At 40.9% G+C, this 12,061-nt stretch overlaps 1 pseudogene; it reads left to right on the top strand.

The window, feature by feature from the left end:
• The first annotated feature begins 331 nt into the window (after window positions 1-331).
• LOC143436495 (transaldolase pseudogene) lies at window positions 332-11,623 on the top strand (annotated as a pseudogene).
• Window positions 11,624-12,061: the final 438 nt, after the last annotated feature.

The following is a 12,061-nucleotide window of genomic DNA, read 5'->3' as shown; positions in this document are numbered from 1 at the left end:
AAGAACTTATTCTATATAATGTGATAATGGGGTTACATTAGCAGTTTAACCAAACTCACAGAGGCAACCATAGTCAAATTGGAAACTACTGACCTTGTAAACTTTCCCTGAGGGATAACTAATGTATCTATGAAGAGCAGATGGTACCCGATGTACTTCTTCGGTGGAAGATGCTGCTACAGAGGTGACTGTGTGGGCATGAGGACTAAAGGTGCTCTCTGTGCTTTCTGCTCCATTGTTCTGTGGATCTGTAACTGCTCTGAAATTAAAGTATGGGGATGGAAGGCTTACAACAGCTAAGATCAAGAATTGAAAGAACAGGGCAGGTAAGATGGCTCAGGAGATAAAGGTACGTATCACCAACCTGAGTTCCATCACTAGAGTCCACCTCATAGAAGGAGGAAACCAATTCCTCTGATCTCCACACAGGCGTGGTGGTACATACACACACTAAATACATAAATGTGAATGTTTAAACAACAACAACAAAAAAAATCTGAATGAACACCAGGACAAGTCCTTTATCTTGACATGATAAAGGAAAAAAATCTCCATGGAGAAAACTGAAAATCATCCAAAGAAAGCCATAAAGCCAGGGAACACATAACACACATGTGGAGAACACACATGTGGAATTCAGTGAGTAAAGAGTGCACTCAGGTAAGTCTTCAGATCCAGAAAACAGGGGCAGAGGGACAGGGAATTTACAGCAGATAAGCAGGCCTGCCAATCAGAGGAGTGAATCTCCAGGACTAGGTAACCAGCTTAGTGTAGGAGAAGGCCAAGTACAGAGACACAAAGTGACTCAGAAAATCTGTGGGGTGGCTTCTGAGAGACACAGAAATATGGGACATAAAGATCCTTATTGTGTAGCCTGGGAGTAAGGAGCCCAAATCTGAAGTAGGATGCCAGAAATGTAACTAGTGAAAGCTGGGAGGCATTGCAGACAAAGAACTTAGGGGTGAGGTGACTGATTTGATCGGGGTGATGAAGGGAAGGGAGAAATCAAACATGCAGGGTTTCATGCTGGGCTAATAGTCCTGCAATTTTCTCATTAGTGTCTCCAATCCATCTTTTCCCAAGAGCATTCTCTGCTCTGCTCTGCTCTGCTTTTAAACCTGCCTGTGCCAGAATTAGCATATCTGTTTGAGAGAGAGAGAGAGAGAGAGAGAGAGAGAGAGAGAGAGAGAGAGAGAGTAAAAACATTTATTCGTAGGATGTTTTCAAAGTAAACTATTCCTGAAATAAGAATTTGTTTGCCAGCCAAAACTCACTTTATATTCAAACTGCAGTTTAAACAGTCTGTCCAAACATGACAGATGTTGGAATCAATTGGTTTGTAGGTCTCATTCTTCCTCTCCTTGGCTTCAATAAATAAAAATCTTTTTAATTTATCTTCTAGCAAATGTATTTACCAAACCCCTGTGATGCAGATAGACATTTCTAAAGTTAATTTAGAATAAAACTCTTGGTCTTCAAGAAAAAAAGAAAAGTAATGAGGACACATGCTTTTTAAATGGTTTAAAAATCCAACAGCCTGTCAGGTAAAATATACACATATTACACAAGCACTTGTGAACATGTGACATGTGTGCCCATACATGCAAACATGTGCACACATACCTACATACATGCACAAACATACACAGATACCAGTGCACATTCACTCGTGCACACATATACAGATACACATATATGTACACACATACATACACACACCTGCATACACACATGTGTGTACACACTCTCCCACATATGCATACACCACAAAAACAATTTTCTCTTTAGTTCTCTAAATTTTACTAGCTTTGTTACCTGAAGTTTCTAATAAATTTGAAAATAACTTCCATGAAAGACCTTCTAAGGTTACTTGTTACATATTACCTCAAGATGCCAGAGTCTGTTAAGATGCTATCTACACGGAAACAGCATGAAATTGTTTCTGTGTGTTTCCTGAGCAATAAATATTCATTCATCTTCTCTTTCCTAGAAATACTGAGACCATCGGGCTAAAGTCAATAAATGCAAAAGCAACTGAGAGATAAAACGAGCCCTAATGCTACCTGGCGTCTCACAGCCTGCACATCCATCAATATTCCAGCATCATGTTCATGCTAGACATGTGTTCATGCTAGAACCTAGAACTTAGGACTCTGAAGAGCAAATAATATGTGCAGGTACCCAGCACATTGCCTGGCACAAGGTAAATAATCAGTCAGTCAATATCTATCTGTTAGGGTAGATATATATCTGAGGGTCCCCTCACCCTGAGTAGGGAAACATTTGCCTTTCACTCTTCAGTGTACACCCAATGGTAAAGAATAGAATATAGCAGCCCTCGATTTAATTTGTCACAAAGTTGCTTCCAATACTGTCCCATGTATTGTGTGGCCCTGCCCTTCCTTGTTCACCTCTACTTAGTTGGGTCCAGCTTGCTGACCTTCAATAAAATCTAGGGTAGTGGTTCTCAACCTGTAGGTCTCTAATGACCCTTTCACAAGGGCCGCTTAAGACAATCGGAAAAAAACAAAAAACACAGATATTTATATTACTGTTCAAAACAGTGACAAAAAATACAGTAATGAAGTAGCGGTAGTAGTAATTTACGGTTTGTGGTCACCACGCCCTGAGGAACTGTATTAAAGGGTCACAACATTAGGAGGGTTGAGAACCACCAGTACAGAGGCAGAAGAAAGTCCAGCTACCAAGCTCTTAGCTTTGCCCTCCCGACTCTGTTGTGACACTGGCCACTCAGGTCTGAGCACTTGGTGTGGTCCACTCCTTCGTACTGAAATTTCTCTTTCTCTTCCCACAGCCACCAAGGTTGCATTCTAAGTTTCAGCTCTTTTGGTACGTTGTTTCTGTTCTCATTATTTGTGATAAAAATGCTTGCCCCTGACAAAAGTCAGCATAAGGAAGGGTTTCCTGGGGCTCCCAGTTTAAAGATAGTGTCCATCATGGGCATGATGGTGGAACATGAGGTGGCAGGTCACACTGCATCCACAGCCAGGAGGCGAAGAGAAGCAAAAGCTAGCCCTCAGCTTGCCTTTTCTCCTTACCCCACATTTTGATTTTACTCTGGGGCTCCCACCCTTTGGATTATTATCCATTTTCAATACATCACTGAAAATGTGCTCCAAGACCTCCAAGAGGTATCTTCCAGGTGATTCCAAATCCAATCAAGTTTACGGAGAGAATGAGCCATTATGTTTGTTTCGTTTCTACTGACCAGTCCACCCAGTGCCCTGTGTGGTGTGGTACCTAGGAGTGGGAATGGACACCGCCACATGTATTACTGCTTTGTCACTCTCTACAGGCAGTGCGTCTTCTGTACTGGGAATCCATCAAACTCACAGCTGGGGGGGGGGGGAGAGTCTAAGTTAATTTAGATCGGAGACATCATCAAAGCCAAAGCAATGATTGCATGCCATTCTAAAGGCCCTGTCTTAAGCAACTCTTATCAATTCTTAATTAGCCTTTCAATGCTTTTATTAAACCCTTCCTGTGTTTTATTTTGTATCGCTTCATTTTAGTTGTGTTCAACCTCCCCTTACCAAATGCAGTCGAACTGCATTGCAACACATTCTTTCCAGGTGTGTGTGTGTGTGTGTGTGTGTGTGTGTGTGTGTAGGTATATTTATGGGGGTGAAGTATTGAAACCAGAAGACAATGAGGAGTGTTGTTCCTCCAGTGCTATACACTATTCCTTTTTGAGATGTTTCTCAGTAGCCTAGAGTTTGCCATGTAGGCTAGTCTGACCGACCACCAAGTTCCAAGGATCCACCTATCTCTACATCTCGAGTTCTAGAATTACATATCAGACCATCAGAGGGCTTCCGATAGCAAAAATATCCAAGACACTTTAACACCAAAATACTAACTTAACTATTAGATTTCTGGAACTGGAGACATGGCTCAGTGGCTAAGACAGGTTGCTTCTCTGGTCAAGGATCGAAGTTTGACTCCCAGCACCTATCTGTCAGCTCAAAACCTCCTGTAACTTCAGTTCAAACAGATCTGCCCACTTCTGACGCTCTCAGGAGCCAGACATGCACATAGTGTACAAGCATAGATGCAGGCAAGCATTTCTACAGATACGCCAAAAAATGAATTTCAACAATATTACCTTCCTTAACATAAAATATTTCAAAATATCAGTGACCATAAAATGATTTACCGAAAAGAAAAAATTTGGATTCTGTCTATAATATGTCTCTAGTTATTCAATTCCAAAATATGTATAAAGCAAATATGAAGAAGCAAGCAGAAATATGAAGCCTGAGAGTAAGAGGAGGTACTGCCACCATAAATGTGATTTTTCTTCTTTCTTGTGAGACTTTAGAAATAAATTTATGTTTTTGTCTTATTAATACTACAAAGAACTCCATAGTGGCTCAAATGCTTGTGAAATTATATATATATACATATATCCACATGCCTATATAATCTAAGTAAAAAAGAGAAAGATACTTGTTAATAACTTCATGCACAGTGTAAGTATATAGCTTAGAAAGTACCATATAAATTTTGAGTAGCTCCCAGAGGTATAACAGGTGGCTATGCCTCTGGAAATTCAACATCAATAACAACGAAATAAGAATGAATAACCGCTATCAGTTTGGCATTGACTAAATACCAGTTTTCCCTCATTGGATCATTTATTGTGTATAGAACTCACCAAGTGAGCTTTTATACAGTAATCATGGACACCACTATGGTCTGTTTAGGATGAGGAACTGAGGCAGACAAAGGACATGGAGCTTGCATGTGGCCACACTGTTCTCAAATGATACAGTCTGCATTTGACTGAATTCAGCTTGCTTGATCTTCTTCATGATACCTGTCTCTAAGTGAGGCACCTAAAATATATAACATATTCAGCCAAATTAATCATGCACGAAGGTAAGACTGGAAAGATAGCTGTGTGGGGAAGGACATCTGTAACAAGCATGAGGACGTGAGTTCAGATCCCAGTAACCATGTTAAAAGCTGGTGTAAGTTATCATACAACTATAACCCTAGCATTGTAGGTAATAAAGACAGGCGAATTCCTGGGAATTGATGGACATGAGTCTAGGTTCAGTGAAAGATCTGTCTCAAAAAAATATGGTGGAGAATAATAGAATAGCCAATAACCTTCTCTGGCCAGTATAATTATGCTCACAGAAATATATATCCATAAGTACACATGCATACATGATATATGAACATACATATATGTATATGTGTATTGTATGGTGTATAGTATGCTTGTATGTATGTACATATGTTTGTATGTATGTATGTATGTACATATATATGTGTGTATGTATGTATGTATGTATGTATACACACACACATAGACACAAGTGCAGGGGTAACTATGAATGAGCTCCAAGAAGTAAGATAAAATCCATGGAAAGGAAATAGACTACTCTCATGGAAGAATTCAGATCTGAGTTAATTCCTCAAGTCTGGACATAAAGAGCAGAACAGAGGTCATGTCAGGAGAAGCAATTTTAAAATTCTCATCAAGACTATTTGAAGTCAATAAAGTTTTTAATGGCATTGGTTTATTAGCACTACAAAAACTATGGACTGAGAAATGGTTGACTCATGGGCCATGTATCATGACACATCGGCATTATGTTGGCATATGAAGAATGAAATTTATGCAATCGTAACTTCCGCCTCTTGACTACTCTGAAAAATAATTAAGTAGAAAATGTTCCTAATAGTCACACAGTCCTTTCCTAATCTAAATGATAATACTCAATATCAGAGGCTGCGCCGCGTCTAATGATGACTCCACAGAAAACCCCAGGAGCCAATGACATGTTCTGAACCTTACAAGGGGCTATCATGGTAATTTTGCCACTTGATGAGAAAGAGGGTGGCTAATTATTTAGTGCAAAATTGTCAATGACCTCTATGATGCTTTCAACTGACTACACTCTCTAGCTTCAGATAAAATATAGGCTGGCTTTATTGGTTCAGATTTCTTTTTTCAAACCAGCTCACTGGCCTTCTGCTGATTTGAGGAACCCCATTCTGACTGTTAATGGAAACTTAATGGGCCTGACAGAAGTAAGATGATCTGAGGCAGCCTTGCTCTCTAAATTACATTTTCTGTTGACTTGCAGAGTGTTGTTGGGTCATTGAACACTGACACCATGCTGAGGTACAGAAGGAAAACTGGAGAACAAGGAAAAGTATGTCCAGACTCAAGTCAGACAAATGGCTACTGAGCTAACAATGAAGCAAGGGCTCTGCTCCAGGGCTGGGGGGTCAGGTCAGGAAGAAGAGAGCCATGCTTAACTATAAAGGAGCACAGAAGGCTGTTTGGAGTCATGGAAGCATTTCTCCTTTCATTGAATTAGCTCTTCCAAAATACTTTACATCTTGCTACTGCTGGTTGCTGCAGAATACAGAATTTTCTCAAAATCAAATACACTCATGTATATTTTATTGTACATAAATGATGCCAAACAATGGGGAGTTTAAAGAAGGGGGTCCCCTGTGATGTTCATCTTTTTCAGAGTCAGAATTCTAATGAGAAGTTAAGGCGTTCCTTGGTTAGCTAGCTAGATAAATGAGAGAAACTAGCAAGTATCTAGTCTTTACTGAGATGCATTTTGCCCTGCATCCAGTGCAATGCTCTGCCCTTTCTGCTTTTATTCTAGGAGAAATGTTACAAATTTCAGTGATACCATCACAAGACTGTGGGTCCTTGATATGTCTCAGGTAGTAAGGTAACTACGGCTTTAGCTAGTTTGTGAGTCCTCTCGGAGCAACCTTTTTACTATCTCTTAATTGGGGGTGACTCTGGTTAAAGGATTGCTATAGAGATAATATCACATAATATTTTTTAAATGACCATAAAATTCTAGATGGTCAATAAATTGTACCCCTGGGTACTATTTTCCTGAAATAATGTATCAGACCTAGAGTTAGATCCTAGATAACCCAATCTTGTAAGATAGGGATAATGCCTTCAGGCTGCATTTAGTCATTTCTGCAGCCAGTATTTCTGGGAGGGTAAACACTGTCAATTTAACAGGATATAGAAGCACCCAGGAGATAAACCTATGTATATATCTACAATCTACGAGAGAGTTTCTCAATTGGAATTGACCTAGCTGTAAAGACCTACCCTAAATAAAGGTGGCACAATTCCATTGAATGAAAAGGACAGAGCAAGTTGAACACCAGTATTCATAATTCACTGCTTTCTGGCTGTGGGTTCAAGGTGGCCAGCTGTTTCCAGCTGTCTGCCATTTCCACTTGGCATGCCCCCAAACAGTGACCCAAAATAAAGTCTGCCTTTCTGAAGTCACTTTGATCTGGTATTTTGCCACACCAAAAAGTTAGTGATGTGATCACTCATTGCCTACAATATGGAAAGCACTGGTATAGGACATCTACAATTCATCAAAAGACAAAAGATACTTTCCAGAAGAGGAAAATTACAAATCAATAAGTTAACGCATCTATAATATGCCAGACAGATATCCATTCCAACAATAAATGTTAACAAGGAACATGGGAGGGTGCCCAGGAATGATGGAAGATGCACTTTTATAGAGTGCCTTAGAAGCATCTGTTCTACAACTATATACATGGCAGGAAAGGGAGAGCAGAGTTATGCAGAGAAGTCACTGAATAGAAAGCATTCTAGTCAAAGGAAGAACAGGAAAAGACTTGATAAAGGAACTACTACATGTCTTTGGGTATCAGCCATACCTGTGGAGCTATGTGCATTGTTTTTTGCTGTCTGTTCATTTATTTGTTTGCTTGTGAAACAGGGTCCTTTTATGGAAACTTAGCTGTCTTGAAACTCACTACGTAGACCAGGTTGTCCTTGAACTCACAAAGATCTGCCTGCTTCTGCCTCCCGAGTGCTGAGATTAAAGGTGTGAAGGTTGTGTTCATTGCTTACGAGATAGAGAAGTGTGATTATCTGTGCAGGACATGATGACACAGACATCTTTCAGAATTCTGGGGCTCTGTCTCCCCTCTTCAGAGCTAGGTTTCCTTCCTACTAAAACCATACTGCATCTGCCTGCACTGCTCTGTAGATACCTCAAGGTAAGGATCAAGGTAAGGAGGTAGATAAACACTGAAGAAGGTGGGAAGAGAGTAAAGGGGCAAAGAGGACTGGTAGTGTGCAAGTGATCCGATAGGGGAAATGGGAAAGGAGAGAGCTCCCGGAGATGGTAGATAAATACAGAACAAGATGGGAGGAGTTTAAAGGAAAATATCAGGATATGTGTGATCTGATGCAGTCAAGAGAGGGGTTCCTCAGGAAAGGGAAGGAGGTAAATACAGAAGAGGGTGGCAGACTAGTAAAGAATAGCTGTATCTGACTGATCTGATGTAAAATGGGGTGGGGGGGGAAAGGAGGTTTGTTAGGGCATTGAAAGGGAAATAAATACAGGGGAGGGAGGTGGGTAGGCGTGCTGATTTTTACACTGGAGAGGAGGGAGTTGAAAGAATGCATCCATAAGAATGGGCCATAGGCAAGCCTATACAGCATTGTCTTTATCAGTAGTTAATATGGAAGGGTCCAACCTGGTTTGAGTGGAGCCATCCCTGGTCATTAGTTCTGTGTTCTATAGTATAAGAAAGCAGGCTAAACAATCCACGAGGAGCAAGACAAGTAAGTAGCACCCCTCAGTGGCCTCTACAGAAGCTCTGGCCTACAGAGTTCAGCCCTGCTTGAGTCCCTGTCCTGACTTCCTCCAGTGATAGACCTTTTCCCTCCCAACTCACTTTTGGTCATGTGATTCATCATAGCACTAGTCGCCCAAACTAAGACAGTGGGCAAAATGACAATATGAATGGATAAAAAAAACTACAAAAAATCACACTCTTATTATTTACTTTAAAACCCTATAATACATATAATTTGTGTATAAATATGCATAGTTTTAATGAACTTTTTATCATCTGGGATGATGGCATTCTCTCCATGAGCCAAAGACCACCTAATGAAAACCACAATACCAGATATGAAAAACCCTCTTTTTTGAGTTTTAGGCCAGGGGTATCTGAAAGAGTTCCAAAGCATAAAGCCTATTGCTGCTACCTTTGGTTTCTACCTAGGTAAAATACAAGTCCGTAGTGCTGAAGACACCACATACTTCAGAAACAGGGACCAGAGGTTCGTGAGCCAGAACTGACCTGAATGTCTTCTCCCTGACTAGCTTTCATGGTGAGAGTAGGCGCCATGCACTCTTCCATAAGAAACCAACAACCAACAGTCCAACCCTGCTATGACAGCTATGAACTACATCAATGACCAGCATGGATGTGGTAGTGGCACACGTATCTTAGGGGTAACCAACAACTCTAATTGGACTTAAGGCCCATTCAACAAGAAGGATACCATGCCTGATACTGGAAACCTAGGAAACTAATCAGTGCTAATTATGCCATGATTGTTGGAGGAGACTCTATAACCATTAATTTACTATACCAGCACAATCCCTAACAACAATCTATAAGCATTGTCTTTATATATACAAATAAGTGTAGGCTTCACCCCCTCACCAAGGAAACTCCTTTTTTGTAATGAATAGAGACCACTACAGAATATCACCACCAATCAATATGCAGAGTTGTGGATCCAGGTCACAATGGACACATCTGCAAAAGACTTCCATACCTAAGGCTCAGAAACCTTTGGGAAAGAGGGGACAAATGATTGTAAGAGGCAGAGAATCATGAACTTTGCTGTGAGATTTTGTCTCCTAGTAATATCAAAAGCTATGCCCATGAAGTCTTATCAACATGACCACCTGAGTGTTATCCAAACAAAGGTATCATGAACATGCCAGAGTGCACAGAGATGGAGGTGAGGAGGCCATGAGGCCTCCACCCTATAGCAAAAACTATGGGCAACTGAGTAAAACTGGGAGCAAGAGTGTTGGCCCTCCCCAGAAAGGAACACGCCAATTGGTCATTCAGTGCCAAATGGTCACATATGCAAGTAATTTTGCATGGACACAACCGGTAGCATCTGGGAATGTATACACACACACACACACAAATATGTATGCAATATCAATTGTTGAAGAGAGGCCATGAATTTGAAAAATGGCAGGGAGAGCTATATGGGAAGGTTTAGAGGGAGCAAAGGAAGAGAAGAAATGTTGTAATGAAAACACAATCTCAAAAATAAAAAAAAAGAGAGAGAAGAAAGTACAGAAAATATATTTTAAATTAGGGAAAATTATTTAACTCTTTATTAACTTTTTTAAATGAAGAAAAAAAGTTTACAGTAATTATAATGCTTAGCTAATGCCTGTGGAGCCAGGAAGCAGTTTCAAAATTATATATAAATCATAAACTTTTATTAAAATAAAAATACCAATACTTATATCCAGATCAGTTTCTCCTTTGCCCAAAAGAGGTAGAAATCTACACAGCTCATGTTATAAGAAGTATTAGAACTCTAAGGTGCTACTTTCCACTAACCCAGGAAATAACATTTTCTATTCCCATCATGTATTAAGAGGATGGGGGAAAAAAGGATCATGGAAATTGAGGACAGAAGTGTTCCCCACCCCCATGTCTCAATCAATCTGACTTTCTCTTGTGTCTTCGGAGTGAAATCCACGCTCTTGACTTCTTGTCAACTATTCATGCTTCACCATGTCAGGGCCAGACGATAGAGTCCACCTTTAACCAGCTCGAGCAGCACACCACCATGGTGGCCAATACAGGCGACTTAAGTGCTTGATGAGTACAAACCACAGGATGCCACCATCAATCCATCGCTGATTCTGGCTGCAGCACAGATGCCTGCCTACCAAGAACTAGTAGAGCAGGCCACTGCCTACAGCAAGGAGCCAAGTGCATCACAAGAGGAGTGATTTAAAATGCTATTGATAAACTTTGTGTGCTGTTGGGAGCAGAAATACTAAAGATTTCAGGATGTGTGTCTACAAACGTGGATGCAAGGTTTTCCTTTAATAAGGATGCAAAGGTGACCCAAGACAGGTATCTCATTGAGATTTACAAAGAAGCTGGGAATCAATAAGAATAGAATTCACATCAAGTTTCCTCAACCTGGGAAGGAATTCAGGCTGGAATGGAGCCAGAAGAACAGCATGGTGTCCACTGCAACAGGACACTTCTTTGCTGCTCTGCCCAGGCCACTGGCTTGGGATGAAGCAGGTGTGACTCACATCTCTTCCTTTGTGGGGTGTATCCTTGACTGGCAAACACAGACAAGAAATCCTGTGAGCCCCAGGAGGACCCTGAGGTTAAAAAGTGTCACCAAATGTACAACTACTACAAGAAGTCTGGCTACAAGATCATTGTCATGAGCGCCTCCTTCAGTGTCACGGGTGAGATCAATGCACTGACAGGGGGCAGTTTTGTTTTGGTTTTTTTACCATCTCACCTAAGCCCCTGGGGAGATGCTCCAGGATCCATGCTGGCTCCTGTGCTTTTCATCAAAGCAGCCCAAGCTAGTGACTTGGAGAATATACATCTGGAGAGATGATGGCCTTCCATTGGCTGCACAATGGAGACCAAATGAAGAAGCTCACGTGGGATCTGCAGGTTTGCTGGTGACGTCATAAAGTTAGAGAGGATGCCCAGGGAACAGGTGCTCAGCGCTGAGAATGGAAAGTAGTACAGAACCTGAGGCTGGACCCCAGACCTGCACTGCCTTTGAGCTGGGTCCTAATTGCATACGGCTTGTGCTGAATCCAGTATTTTTTTAGTGATTGGAAAAGGGGCGGATCCATAGGTTTCTGATTTTATGTGAAATTCATCTAATTTGTTCTAACATTCTCTTTTCAAAAAAAAAAAAAGATGAAATTCACAGAATTAAAAAGTACTCAAACATTGTTTTTATTATCCCTACTACCATTTGTTCATCTAAGTCCACAGAGTAGGGTAGAGGGAAACTGGAGGCCAGCATCACCATCAGCAGGGCTTCAGGTAGGCATCAAGACTGAGATTACCCACAAACATTCAGTTTCTTTGTGCGTGGTGCTAAGCTTTAAAAAGAATCCCTACGGCAGCCAATATTTTTTCCCACTATGGGCACCCCTAGTCATCCAAGGTT

This window comes from Arvicanthis niloticus, chromosome 22, assembly GCF_011762505.2.
Source record: "Arvicanthis niloticus isolate mArvNil1 chromosome 22, mArvNil1.pat.X, whole genome shotgun sequence".
Taxonomy (NCBI): Eukaryota; Metazoa; Chordata; class Mammalia; order Rodentia; family Muridae; genus Arvicanthis; species Arvicanthis niloticus.
This window is presented reverse-complemented; position numbering and strand designations above follow the sequence as displayed.